The sequence below is a fragment of the Gossypium hirsutum genome, chromosome A13 (assembly GCF_007990345.1).
Source record: "Gossypium hirsutum isolate 1008001.06 chromosome A13, Gossypium_hirsutum_v2.1, whole genome shotgun sequence".
NCBI lineage: Eukaryota > Viridiplantae > Streptophyta > Magnoliopsida > Malvales > Malvaceae > Gossypium > Gossypium hirsutum.
In genome coordinates, this window is record NC_053436.1 from 79,677,499 (window position 1) to 79,691,818 (window position 14,320).

Below are 14,320 nucleotides of genomic sequence, written 5' to 3' on the forward strand. Positions count from 1 at the left end.
CAAAATCAACATAAGGATTTCCGTACTGCCAAAGAGATCATTACAAATTTGGAGGATTTGCTCGAAAGCCAAGTCACATTGGCTTGACAATCCACTATTACAAATTTGATGAACTTTCAGCAGAAACCCGACACTCTGGTCAAAGAACATATGCTTAAGCTTATTAGATTCTTTACAGAAACAAAGGACAATGGGGCTGAACTAGACGTCAACACTCAAATTGAAATAGCGTTCAAATCCTAAACTAATGAGTTTGTTTGTTTTAGAGTTGCTTACAACTTAGGAAACAATAAGCTTACCTTGACTTAACTCATGAAGGAATTACAATCCTATGAGTTGATGTTGAATAGTGGTAAGTCCGTTTAGGAGAAACATGAAGCAAACTTAACTATTGGCCTCTCGTCCTCTAAGGGAAATTAGAAAGTTAAGAGGAAGCAGAAAGCTAAGGGAAAGAAGAAACAGACTAAGTCTTAAGTTCCACCTCGTGTGGATAGGAAGAAGGCTAAGAAGTTAAAAGATCCTAAAAAGACCAAATGTTTCTTGTGCAACAGGAAAATGACATTTCAAATCAAACTAGAAGTAGTATTTGGATTACCTAGCCAAAAAGGGTAAATATGTGGAACTCTTTATGGTTGAAGCTTGCTTAGTGAAAGAATCAATTGACAATTGGGTTATTGATTCTAGAGCCACTAACTATGTGTGTGTTTCTATGTAGGGGTTTAACAAAATGAGAAGTCTGCGTCAGATGAGCCTCTCATTGTGGGTAGGAGATGAGAGCTATGTTTTAGCTGAAACAGCGGGAGAAGTTATTTTACACTTTGATAATTTTAAAAAGATTGTTTTAAAGAACGTGTTTAATGTACCTTATTTTAAGCATGTCTATTTTATGACAGTTATACCGTAACATTTAATAAAAGGATTGCTATTCACAGAAATTATTCTTTAATCTGTAATGGATGGATGAAAAACAAGCTCTACTTTATCAAACTAAATAACTACTCGATGCTTCAAACTGAAATAATGAATAAAAAGCTTAAAACTTCTCACTCTAATGAGGGGTACCTATGGCACTTAAGGCTTGGTCATATTAACTAAGAAAGAATCACTAGACTTGTGAAAAAAGGTCTCTTAAGTATGCTTAATGAAGTTAGTCTTCAACAATGTGAATATACACCCCAAACCCAGTCCAGACGTTATGGCCAAATCCGGAAATGTCACATGAAATAGGTTAAAAAACCATTATCATTAAGTTAAAACCTTTCCAGTTATTAACCTTTAGAGTTATTATTAATTTCAAAGCTTTCTTTCATTTAATCATTTAGAGATAAAACGTGTTTGTAGTGAAAGCTTGTAAAAATGTTGTGTCCAAAAAACCCGTTCAAGATTTTAGAAATTCATCACAGTTATAATTAAGTAAAACCAAAAACCTAAAACCAACGTCAAAATTTTAAAAGGAGTCCAGAGTCTCAAAAAAAATACAACTTCAATGCCAAAACTTAATAACCCCAAAACAAAATAAAATAGTAAAATAGGTGGTCACCGTCGAGTCCTCCGCTGCACCGATCTGCCTAAGACTGTGGGTTACCTGTACAGACAAACAGAAAAGGGGTGAGTTTACGTAAACTCAGTGTGTAACCCAGCAGATTTAAGCATGTATACGTACAGAATATCACAAATCAAACAGATTCACAATCGAGCCTGGGCCCTTGTTAGATACAAATATAGATTCGGGCCTGAGACCATTTCAGATACAGATACAGTTACAGATATGCAAATCAGATAACAGAATCCTACCCAATCCTCTACACACCATCTCTGACCATCCCTACACACCATGTGGGGTTTAAAACACCCACCTATCCCTACACACCACGTTGTACCGATGTGACACATATCAAATATAATGCAGTTGTGCTGCCAGATATTAGGCATAATCTTCCTTTCAGAACACTTCCTCCAATATATATATCATCCCGCCCCAATCACAGTAACCGAACATGCATATAGAATTAACAAATAAATCATGCTTAACATGCTTTCATAAATAGATAATAGATAAACAAACATAGTCATACTCATAACAGTACATCAGTCTAACAGAACACATAGCTTTAGGGTTTAATAGCCTTTATCGACCCCTACAGTAGGCCCACAGTCAATTAGGACAACCTGTGTGACCCTACAGAATATTTTAGTACAATGGGCCCACACACTTGTGTGGCCCACACACTTGTGTGGCCTACACACCCAGATTGGCCTAGCCCTGTGGATCACATGGCCTGGCCCAATTATCACACGCTCGTGTGGTGTTACATGCCCAATTCAGTCTAGCCCGTATGGCCTACACGACTACACTTCAGCTATCACACGACCGTGTCTTACACACAGCCTGGCCTTTGTCGATCACATGGTTGTGTCATCGCACACGGCCTACCACACGGCTATGTGGTGTCAACAGTGGGGTTTTTCTGCTTTCGCTGAACCTCACTTTTCTGCGTTTCGGGTACACACCTGGTATCAATTTGATGTGAAAACTCTCCCGAGACCACCAGAACCTTCAATTGAACAACGGTAACTTCCACACAACTAAGTCCTAGACGAACGATTTTGAACCTTTGAATCTTCCCCGAATGAGCATAAACAAATGTTGAACAAAAAGGGAGACAATTGGAAAACCGAAAAGGAGAGGGGAAAAAAGGAAAAATTTGGTAGAGTAAGAGAAAAACATGACATAAAAACTAGAAGAATTTTGGGGATTTTGAAAAAAATAAAATAAAATAAAAATAAACAAAAATTATCCATAAATCCCTCAATTTAATCCACTAATCCCACTATCAACCATAGCTCAGACTTTTCGTTCTACTGAAACTCTACAAGCCAACAGAACAACACAAGACCTCCAACAAACCCACACTCCACCTAACCATCAGACTAGCAGGCCCATTCTGATATGTTTTTACAATTAGTTCAATATAAGTCTACTGAGCAAGTAAAAGATCTTAAGTAAAAAAAATTCCAAAATTTACCAAAGTTAGGGCTTGAACTTGGGACCTCCCACACACACCCAGAACACTTAACCACTGAAGCGGATACACACTTGTGTCAAAATTATCCAGAAACTTAAATAGAAATATTGGGGCGTTACAATATTACTTAGAAGGTAAAATGACTAAGAGGTTTTTTAATGCGAAAGGTATAAGGGCCAACCAACCTTTAAAAATTATGCACACTGATGTATGTGATCCCATGAGCATCAGTGCGTGAGGAAGTTATGATAATTACGTGACTTTTATTGACGACTATTCTCGCCATGGATATGTGTATCTAATGTATCGCAAAAGTGAAACCTTTGATAAATTTCTAGAGTTTCACGCGAAAGTGGAAAAGCAATTAGGTTTATCCATAAAGAATCTTCAGTCTAACCGAAGTGGGGAATACTTGTCTGACGAGTTCTTAGGATACCTCATAGAGAATGAGATTTTATCCCAACTGACTGCGCCAAGCACTCTATAGCAGAATGACATAGCTGAAAGAAGGAATAGAACCTTGCTTGACATGGTTTGTTCAATGTTAAACTATTCATAACTTCTTACTACCTTCTGGGAATATACAGTGCAAACCACTTGCTATATTCTGAATGATGTGCCAAACAAGTATTCTTGTAAGACACCTTATGAATTGTGGCATGGAAAGAAACACACTCTAAATCACTTTAGAATATGGGGTTTTCCAACATACGTTCTGGATAAGGATGCAAAGAAGTTGGATGCACAGAAAAAATTATACATGTTTGTAGGATATCTAAAAGGATCAAAGGGAGGATTATTCTACAATCTAAAATATAATACGATTAAAGTTTCTACTCATGCTACTTTTCTTAAGGAAACCTAAATGAATAACTTTAAGCCTCGAAGTAAAGTGGTACTCGAGGAAATTTTGGGAGTGGTAGAATAATCACCAAGTTCAATTCTCAAGAAAGTTGTAGAAAGACTTACAAACGATCAACAATATAGGGGAATTCGTCGTAGTGGGAGAGTTTTTAAGAAATCAGACTTCCTTACCTATGATGGTAGTATTTATAATATAAAAGTCAATCATGAGAATGATGATCCACTCACTTATGAGGAGGCTATGCAAGACGTTGATTCCAAGATCTCGAAACAAGCCATGGATGCCCAGATGAATTTTATGAAATCTAATAAGGTGTGGGAAATTTTAGACTTACCAATTGGGATTAAACCCATTTGGTGTAAATGGATCTACAAGAAGAAGAGAAATGTGGAAGGGAAAGTGGAAACACACAGAGCTAGACTTGTACGAAAAAGCTATATACAAAAAGAAGGTATCAATTATGATGAGACCTTCTCTCCAATAGCCATGCTCAATTCTATCCATATACTTTTATGCATTACTGCTACTCTTGATTATGAGATCTGGCAAATAGATATCGAGACAACATTCTCGAATGACTATCTTGATGAGAACATTTACATGGCTCAACCCACTAGCTATGCTGTCAAAAGAAATGAGTAGAAAGTTTGCAAACTACTAAGATCCATTTATGGACTTAAGTAGGCATCCCGCTTGTAGAATAAAAGATTTGATCAAATGATCAGGACTTTTGGATTTGAGCAAAACGCTAATGAACCTTGTGTTTATAAGCGTATAAAGGACAAAAAAGTGGTCTTCCTTATTTTGTATGTCAATGATATTCTATTTATTAGAAATGATGTAGGAAAATTGCTATCGGTTAAACTGTGGTTAGCTCAATAGTTTAGCATGAAAGACTAGGGTGAATCTAGTTATTTTCTTAAAATTCGAATCCTTAGGGATCGAAAGAATTAAGGGATAGCTCTATATCAAGTTTCATACATCGATAAGGTACTAGAAAGTTTTGCAATAACTGATGCGAAGCCAAGCATTTAACCGACTGCATCATGTTTTCATCTTTCTTTAGATGGCTGTCCTAAGACAGCGGAAGAAAGAGAGCATATAAGTAAGGTTCCATATTTTCAGCAGTTGGAAGCCTTATGTGTGTGATGCTTTACACACGTCCAGATATCTATTTCACAGTAGGAATGGCTAGTCAATATCAAGTGAATCCATGTCTCAGGAATTGGCAAGCTGTAAAGCATATATTAAGGTATCTTAGGAGAACTAGAGATTATATGTTTGTTTATTCTGGGGAGAACCTTGCTCTTGTTGGATACCTAGACTCAGACTTCCAAGCTTGTAAAGATTTGAGGAAATTGATGTTGAGAAATGTATTTGTTTTAGGCCGTAGAGCCATAGTATGAAGAAGTGTAAAACAAACTTGCACTGCTGACTCTACTATGGAGGTCGAGTACGTGTTTGCTTCTAAGACAATGAAAGAAGCAATATGGCTTCAAAAGTTCTTAACTAATCTTGAACTCATTCTTGGTTTGGAAAAAGCTATAACACTGTATTGTGGTAATAGTACTGCAATAGCAAATACCAAGGAAATGGGAAGTCACAAGAGGACGAAACACATTGATCGGAAGTATCACTTGATACGAGAGGCAATAACCTAAGTAATTGTAGATGTGATGAAAGTAGATTGTGAAGATAACCTTGCGGATCTGTTTACTAAGACTCTTGTAACTAAAAGTTTTAACAAACAAGTCGAGTATATGGGAATGCAAAACATGACACATTTACTTCACTAGGGCAAGTGGGAATTTTTAGGAAATATGCCCATATTATAATAAACATGTAACTATTTTCTATTTATTTGAATGGTGAATAAATAAACAAATTTATTTTCACATGTCACTATTATGTCTTTTGCATTTCTATCTTTTATATTTTGATGCATAGTGAAATTGTGACAAACAACTATTAGCTTATTGATTATCTATGTTCAAACTGAAGATAAGTGACATTGTGAGAAAGACAAGTTACTTTAATAGATAATCTAAACGAGTCTGTAATCTCGTAAAACAATCAAAGTGAGCGTTTGATTCAAATACTGAGAAGGATTATTATGTTGTCTACAATTCCAATTGGGGAGATGGCTAGTCTTGGCTATCAGAGTAGTTGACTCCACAGGTAAAGACATATATGTATTCATTGGTAGAATGATACATTGGAATGGACGCAAAATGAATTAATTCTGAATCCGTTTGTGAATTAATTCACTTGTTACGTTCACGGTATGATTTACCTAAATCCTAAGTTAGCCACTGACCATGTGTATGCAACTTATGTGCTTTGATATAAGTGGAGGCTTATGCTCTAAAGATAATCGAGCCCATAACCGACATGTTGGGTACATGACTTGTGTATGGCATGGCTTTACCAGCAACAGTGGAATTCATAGCTCAATTAAAAAGTTAATGATGTCCTCTTATTGGCATTGTGTGGATTGATAAATATGGAATGTGGCCACGGGTTGCTTATTCTCGAACAAGTAAGTTATCACAGTTATTTGTTGACAATGATCATATTAATCATTAAGAAGACACAATAGTGACAATGAGATAAAATAAGATTGTATCGAGTGAACAGATTTAACTCAAAGGAATCAAAGATATCATATGAGGCTAACACACACATGACGAGGTCATTGGACAAAGCAGTTGAAAGAATTGCTTTCGTAAAGAGTATACAATAAGGAGTTTTCAATTATGGTACTTCTTGTGGACTGACTCCATGATAAACTAATTGCGAATTATCGGAATAATGTTTCTGGACATAATTGCAATTACTAGAGCCTAATTGTATATGTCCGATTGGTCCCTCCGCTAGCTCAACAAAAACTCGACCGGATTGCATTTGAATCAGAAGAAAATTCTACGACTTTAGAAATAATTTAATTGAATCGATTTATTCGATGTTGAATTAAATTAGATGGTCGTGAGAATTGTTCAACTAGAGAATTTAATTAAAGAATTTTCTTGAAAAATTAATTTGGAAAATCTAAGTGATTTTTGGAAAAAATAATTTTGATAAAGCAAAATTAAATTAATCAAATTAATTAAAATTAATATGATATTTTTGGAAATTAATTTTCAAGTCAGACAATTGGCTCAATAGGTAATTGAACTTGAAAATTGGACCTGAAATCGTAAATTGGGCTTGAGAACAAAAAAATGATATCAAGATCCAAAAACTGGTCGAACTGGGCCCAATATGTGAAACTTGGGTGACGGTCCAACAGGTGGCTTTACCGATCCAGTTGGGTTGTCACTAGCCTGGACTAAATCAGTGGTTTCGCACCTGCATCACTGGACACGGTGGTGTCAGCAGCTGCGACGGCGGCGTTGTAGTGGCCGACGACGATTGGTCTTCGGTGGTTGAGCAGTAGAATAGTTACACTCCTACTGGGACTCTACCAGAAAATTTAATTTCAGATTAACTATTCCAAAAATAATATTATTTTAATAGTTTAATATTAAATTAAATTTAATACTTATCTTAATAGTATTTTATTAATTTAATTTTAAAATGATTATGTTAATATTAAATTTAATTTAATGTTTATTTACATAAACATTCTATTATTTTAATAAGATTTAATATTAAATCTTATTTAATATTTATCTTGATAAATATTATATTAATTTAATATTAAAGTAATTAAGTTTAATCATAGTTGAACTCTCTAAATTCTTCCTATATAAAGACAGCATTGGGTCATTATTTTTCACACTATTGAATTTAAGAGGAAGTGTATAGAGAAAATTCTATGAAGAAATTATTTAGAAAATTTCTAGAGATATTTTTTTCATTTAAAACTTGACCCAAAGTTTATAGAAATTGTAAAATTACCCCACCAATAATTTTTGTGAAAATTTTTCTAATTTGAAGTGAGCTCACACTCGACAGACGTGAGCTTGAGGATAGCAGAAAAGACTACTTAGTCGAAACACTCATTCTAGACGAGTTGAAAATGTACAATTTTGATTAAGTGCTTATTACTTTAGATATCACAATCAAGATCTTGTTTTGGAAAAATTTTTAAAACTCTATTTTCCCTAAATTTATTTTTCGCTGTGTTTTCCAAACCCGTTTTTTCCAACAGCTACTATAACAGTCTGGTTTTGACCCTAGTCAGAATAGTGGTTTCGGGACCACAAATCTGAGTCTGAAGGAATATTTTAATATTATTTTCTATGTCTGTGATATGTGAATTTATGCCTGTGAAATTTCTGTGATTTAATTTGTCTTTTTCTATGCTTAATTATGAGAAAGGACCTAATCGCGTAAAATGTAAATGTTGCATACTATTTGTTAATGGGGCAAATTGGCCTTGGCTTTTAAAGTAATGTCCTTGCATATCAAATATACCATTTTAAATGGTAGTGGACATTGTTGGACATCCATTATATGTTGAAAATGTTATTTTAATAAGGTTAAAATGGTAAAGTGCATATTAATGTATATTATAATAAAATGAAAACATGAAATTGGCCATATTATCATGCATATAGCCGAAAATAAAAGAAAAATAAAAATGAGAAAGCCATTTTAGGTTTCGACACTTTGATTGCTTGATTAAGGTACAGTTTTAACTCGGTTTTTGATAATTTCTACGTTTCTATGATCGTTGCTTCGTGTTCTTCAAAATCCATGTCTGAATTTCTGTTTTTGTTGAAGATTATGAAATGTTCCATTGATGATTATATGAGCTTTGTGATGTTTTTATATGGATTATGAAAGATATATGTGAGGTTATCATACTTTGTTCTTGAATTTTTAATGGAATAGAGTTATTTGGTCTAAATTGTGAAAATGAGGTTTTGAAGGACTAAATTGTGAATTAATATGTTATTTGGGCTTGTATGGAAGCTATGTATATTCGGCCAAGCTATAGTCTTGGTGAATTTTGCATATTTGTGATTTTGTGAAAAATGGACTAAATTGTCAAAGTGTGAAAATGTAAGGGTTAAAATGCAAAGTGCCCAAATGTGTGTATATGGATTATTTTGAATGAAATGAATGATTGAATGGTTGAATTTGTATTGTATTAGATCAAGAACAAAGAAAATCGGACTTAGATCGAGGGAAGTCCAAAATAGTTGAATAGTCGACTCGTTCCGTCCGAAATTCGTACGAAGTAAGTCAAATTAAAATTATGTGTTAAATTGACTAATTTCCACATATATAAAATGTAATCTGTATTGGATGGCCTTGAGAGCCTGATGAATATCTTTTGAGTAAAGTCTGATAATATATTAGTATCTGAAAAGCTCTGTATGCTTCTAAAGGAACATTGACATCTAACTGAGATATCGTGTAAGACCGTGTTTGAGACACAGACCTCGATTGAGATTTACGTATAAGACCATGTCTGGGACATTGGCATCGTATCTAATTTTGTGTAAGATCCTGTCTGGGACAGAGGCATCGATATTGAATTACATGTAAGACCACATCCGGGACGTCGGCATTGTACTTGTTTACGAGTATCTGTTGCATTTCTGGACCGTTTGATGATAGCGTACGAAATATGAGAATTATTATATGAAATGTATTACCTATACAGGTACGTTTGTATCGTATTAAATTTCTGAATATGAAAGACTCTGTCTCTGTGAAATATGTATGGAATTTGGAAATGAAGCATGACATATATGCAAATAAAGGAGCATGGTTAAGCTTATAAATTATTTATGAAACGGCTATGAATCTTTACTGTTAAATTGTACTTATATGTTTTAGTAGTTAGACCAACTGTATTTGGCTTACTAAGCTCTTTGTAGCTTACTCTGTGTGATTTCTGTCTGTTTTACAGTTATCGTAGCTATTGAAGGCTCAGGGATAGTCGAGAATCGTCACTACACTATCGAACTCATTTTGGTACTTTTGAAAGTGTAAATATTTTAAAGAATGGCATGTATAGGCTAGAAAGTCTATGTATTAAGTTTTGATTTGTAATTATATGTTATGCCATGAAAGTTGGCTAGCAAATGGTATGAATGTGTTAAGTTTTGATATGGTTTTGAATGGGTTATTGAATGATGATGAATTAGTTGTAATGAAGCATGTTTTGAGTATGGAATTGGCTAAAAATTGTTGTATGAATGTTGTTTAACATTGCTAGTAGGAAAGACTCTTATAGGGGTGGTAAATTGTCTTAAACCGAGCTTGCATTATGCCACACAGTTAAGACACACGGGCATGTCATATGGTCGTAGGCTTAAGTCAGTAGCTAGATAAGTACCACACGGCCATGGCAGACAGCCGTGTCTGTTGGCCGTGTGAAAAAGTCAGTATAGGACCTCTTTTTAGCTCGGTTAGATCATATGGGCTTGTTTAGTGCCCTTGTGTGTCACACGGCTTAGTCACACGGGCGTGTGAATTTAATAGTTTTGAAAGATTTGGTTGAGTTCTAAAAATTCTGAATGTGTTCGTTTTAGTCGAGACCTTTATTAAAAGTACATTTTAGGTCTCGTAGACCATCTTAAGAGATGATTGCTTATGAAATGATGTTATATGATATCTGTGATTCTGAATTGGTTTGAAATGTTTTGTTTGTCTGGTAATGCCCCTTACCTATTCCAGCGACGGATACGGGATAGGGGTGTTACAGCTACCCCTTTGGATGGATCTCCCAAAATCTTACCATCCTTCAGATAGTTGAACTCTCTTGGATGAGTGACTTCCTTCTCCTCTGTTGTAAGCTCGTTTAGAGCATCTTGTGTTTGTTCTTGAATCTTGTCATTTGATGAGTGATCAACTTTATCATCATTGTGAAAAATTTCTACATCATCATCATCGATACAAGAATCCTTTTTAGGATGAAGGTTAGAGTGATCAAAAAGTACATGTATAGACTCTTCTACTATTGAAGTTTTTTTGTTAAAAACTTGAAAAGCTTTAGAATTTAAAGAGTACCCAAGGAAAATTCCTTCATGACTTTTTGCATCAAATTTACCAAGATTGTCATTGTTATTATTTAAAACAAAACACTTTCATCCAAAAGGATGAAAATAATTAAATTTAGGCTATTTGTTTTTGTAAAATTCATATGGAGTTTTCATTAAAATAGGCTTAATCATTACTCTATTAACAATATAGCAAGCGAAATTTGAGTCTTCTGTCTAAAAATATTTTGGTGAATTGTTTTCACAAAGCATGGTTCTAGCCATTTCTTCTAAAGTTCTATTTTTTTCTCTCAACAACTCCATTTTGTTGAGGAGTTCTAGGTGTTAAAAATTTATGGTTAATTCCATTTGAGTTGCAAAAATTTTCAAAACCAAGATTTTGAAATTTGGTTCCATTGTCACTTCTAATACTAGTAATAGAGTAACCCTTTTCATTTTGATTCATTTTTGAAAATGTGATGAATTTTTCTAAAGCTTCATCTTTAGTTCTTAAGAAAAGAGCTCAAGTAAATCTAGAAAAATCATCTACAAGCATAAAAGCATATTGTTTTCCACCCAAGCTAGTAGTCCTAATTGGTCCAAAAAAATCAATGTGAATTAATTGAATAACTCTACTAGTAGATAGATCATTGATAGGCTTAAAAGAAATTCTCTTATGGTTGCCTTTAACACATGCATCACAAACTCTATCTAAATTAAAATAAATTTTAGGCAATCCTCTTACTAAGTCATTTTTGGCTAGTTTATGCAATATGCTCATGCTAGCATCTCCTAGTTTTCTATGCCACAATAAAGAACTATTTTCATTTTTAGCAATGGAAACACAAAAATATACACACTTTTTCATGCCCATTTTAACTCAAATTCATGCAAATTTGTAGTAATTCTTGTCGAAAAATATATCATAATTATAAAATAATTAAATTTTACTTAAATTATTAACATGTTGAATTTTAATTAATTTTATAATAAATTTTGATTAATTTTGATCATTTTCGACGGATTTGCACAAAGGGCAAAAATTGGCTCGGCAGACACTACTAGAAATGCAAAATCGAGAAGCGATTTTTGAAGCATCGAGGTGAATTAATTTTTCAGCCGAAGACGGTCCAAATTATGAATATTAATTCATAATATAATTAATTTTAATTTTATTCCAATTTATTTTGGGTTAAATAATTATTATTAATTAATTATGAAAAGAGGCCCAGTTGAGTTGAACCGAGAAAACTGATCCAACTGAGCACTAGGCTGCCCAAAATTGTCCCACATGCTAACCCAATCAGATTGTTTGGCTGACTATTTGCCTTGCAAAACAGCCCTTTAAGACTCCTTGAATTTGCATTCAAACCCCTCCACTTATCATGCCTTCCTAGATTTGGCTCTACCTTAAAATAGCAAGCTCGAAACCCTCAAACTTACTACATGAGTGGCCAGCCATGGGGGGACTCTGTGGCTTCTGATTTTTTCTATTTTTAGCAGCCTACTCAACCTATTAATACCCCCTTTGGCTGCTCATCTCAAACACATCTCAAAACCTCTCATCCTTTCACTTCTTTCTCATTTTCTCTCTTCAATCCCCTTCCGTTGTTCTTCATTTTCTTCCCCATTCCCTTGTCGATTTCACCTCTTGAAATAGAGTCCTTCAACAACCATTTTTAGAAGCATTCAAGTGTTCGTGGAAGTCTCGATTCAATAAGAACAAGTGGAGAATGAGCAGCGAAACAAACTAGTCAAGCCTCAGAGAAACACCGGATTTGATTCTTGTTCCTTTTCCTTTTAATTTTATTGTTGTTGTTATGAACATGTCTATGAATAATTTTGATTTTGATATGTTTAATTTAATTAATATGGCTTAAATTTAATTCGTGTTAGGTCAATTGCATTTTGTCCACTTAATTTATTAAAATTGTGTTTGTGTTGTTATAGGCCTTGGTAAGATGTTAGATTAAGTAAAACCATGACTAAGTTATTCTTGCATTAAAATTGTAAGGTAACTAATAAATTAATTATTTAAATGGATTAAAATTGTAATTAATTGACACGATACTTAATCAATGCATAGCTGAGGGTTAAATTAACAACGGTATCTATGATACATTAGCCTTGCATAACTTGCAAGATTATTGTGATTAAACTATTTCAAGGTAGGAATACATTGTTACCTCACGTAATCTTTTATGTGCTTATGAGATTGAATTAATTGTTTGAATTGGAATAGTGATATGTACAATAGATTATTTTTAATTTCATAAGTATGTAAATGCATTAACGTATTTGCTTATGAAAATTTGTTTAATCGGTTGGATTGACATAGAGATATAGTCAAAAGATAAATGGATTTTGGTAGGTGAGTATGTTCATAAGTTAACAAATTACCAAGTTGCCGCGAATTTATTCGTAACAACATGAACATGAGTTTAGTAATTCTAAGTTAAGAAATGTAATTAATCTAACACAATTATGTCATCTTGATTAAAATCATCTTTTGAAATCGTGCATTGGAACTTTTATATCCTCTTTATTAAATTTACTTACTTAAAAATCTTAGTTTTTAATAACATCCTCAAGTCAAAATATTTTTCTTAACCAAAGTGTTTTTAATTTCATTCATAAATAATTCTTTTCACAGTCCCTATGGGTATGATAACTCGACATTGACTTGTCACTTTATTACTTGTTGCGATTGTGTACACTTGCACATTTCCATCGTCTTAAGAAACAAGGCATATGTATGAATCTTGCAAGTCATCTAAATGTACCATATAAGTATTTCCTATCCTATGTCCTACAAGTATAATCTTATAAGACACAATGTCAATTACTTTACATCCCTTAGACTCAAAAATGACATTGAGACCTTTATCACACAATTGACTAATACTTAGTAAATTATGGTTAAAACTAGACATACAAAACTTTTTTAATAAGAATTGAAGAGTTTTTACCAATAGAGCCAATTCCTTCTATTTATCCTTTGGAGTTGTTGCCAAATGTAACTTCTCCTCCATTTTTTGGCTTCAATTTGATAAAGTGGCTCTTGTCACCGGTCATGTGCCTTGAGCATCTCAAGGCATCATGAGTTTTTTCTTGAATTGCCCACCTTGAAGCAATGCTTCTTTTCCTACAAACATAGAATTAAATTTTTGTTTTTGGTACCCAAATTCGTTTGGGACCATAAGTATTAATTCCTAAAATTTTAATCCCTTTGGGAACCATCTTGAAAGCATCTATTTGTCTTGAGTAACAATAAATCCTTTAGAGACCTATATACTCTTAACAATTTTTCCTTTATAAAACATTGAGGGACCTCTATGTTTATAGAAATTAAAACTTGATTTAACAAACTTTTGTTTTGAACTTTCTCCCTTTTTAAAACTTATTGGAGAAACTTTGTTATATAACGGTTTTTTCTTTTTCAAGCAACTCAAGTTGTTTTTGATTATCATCATGAACTTTTGAAAGCAAAT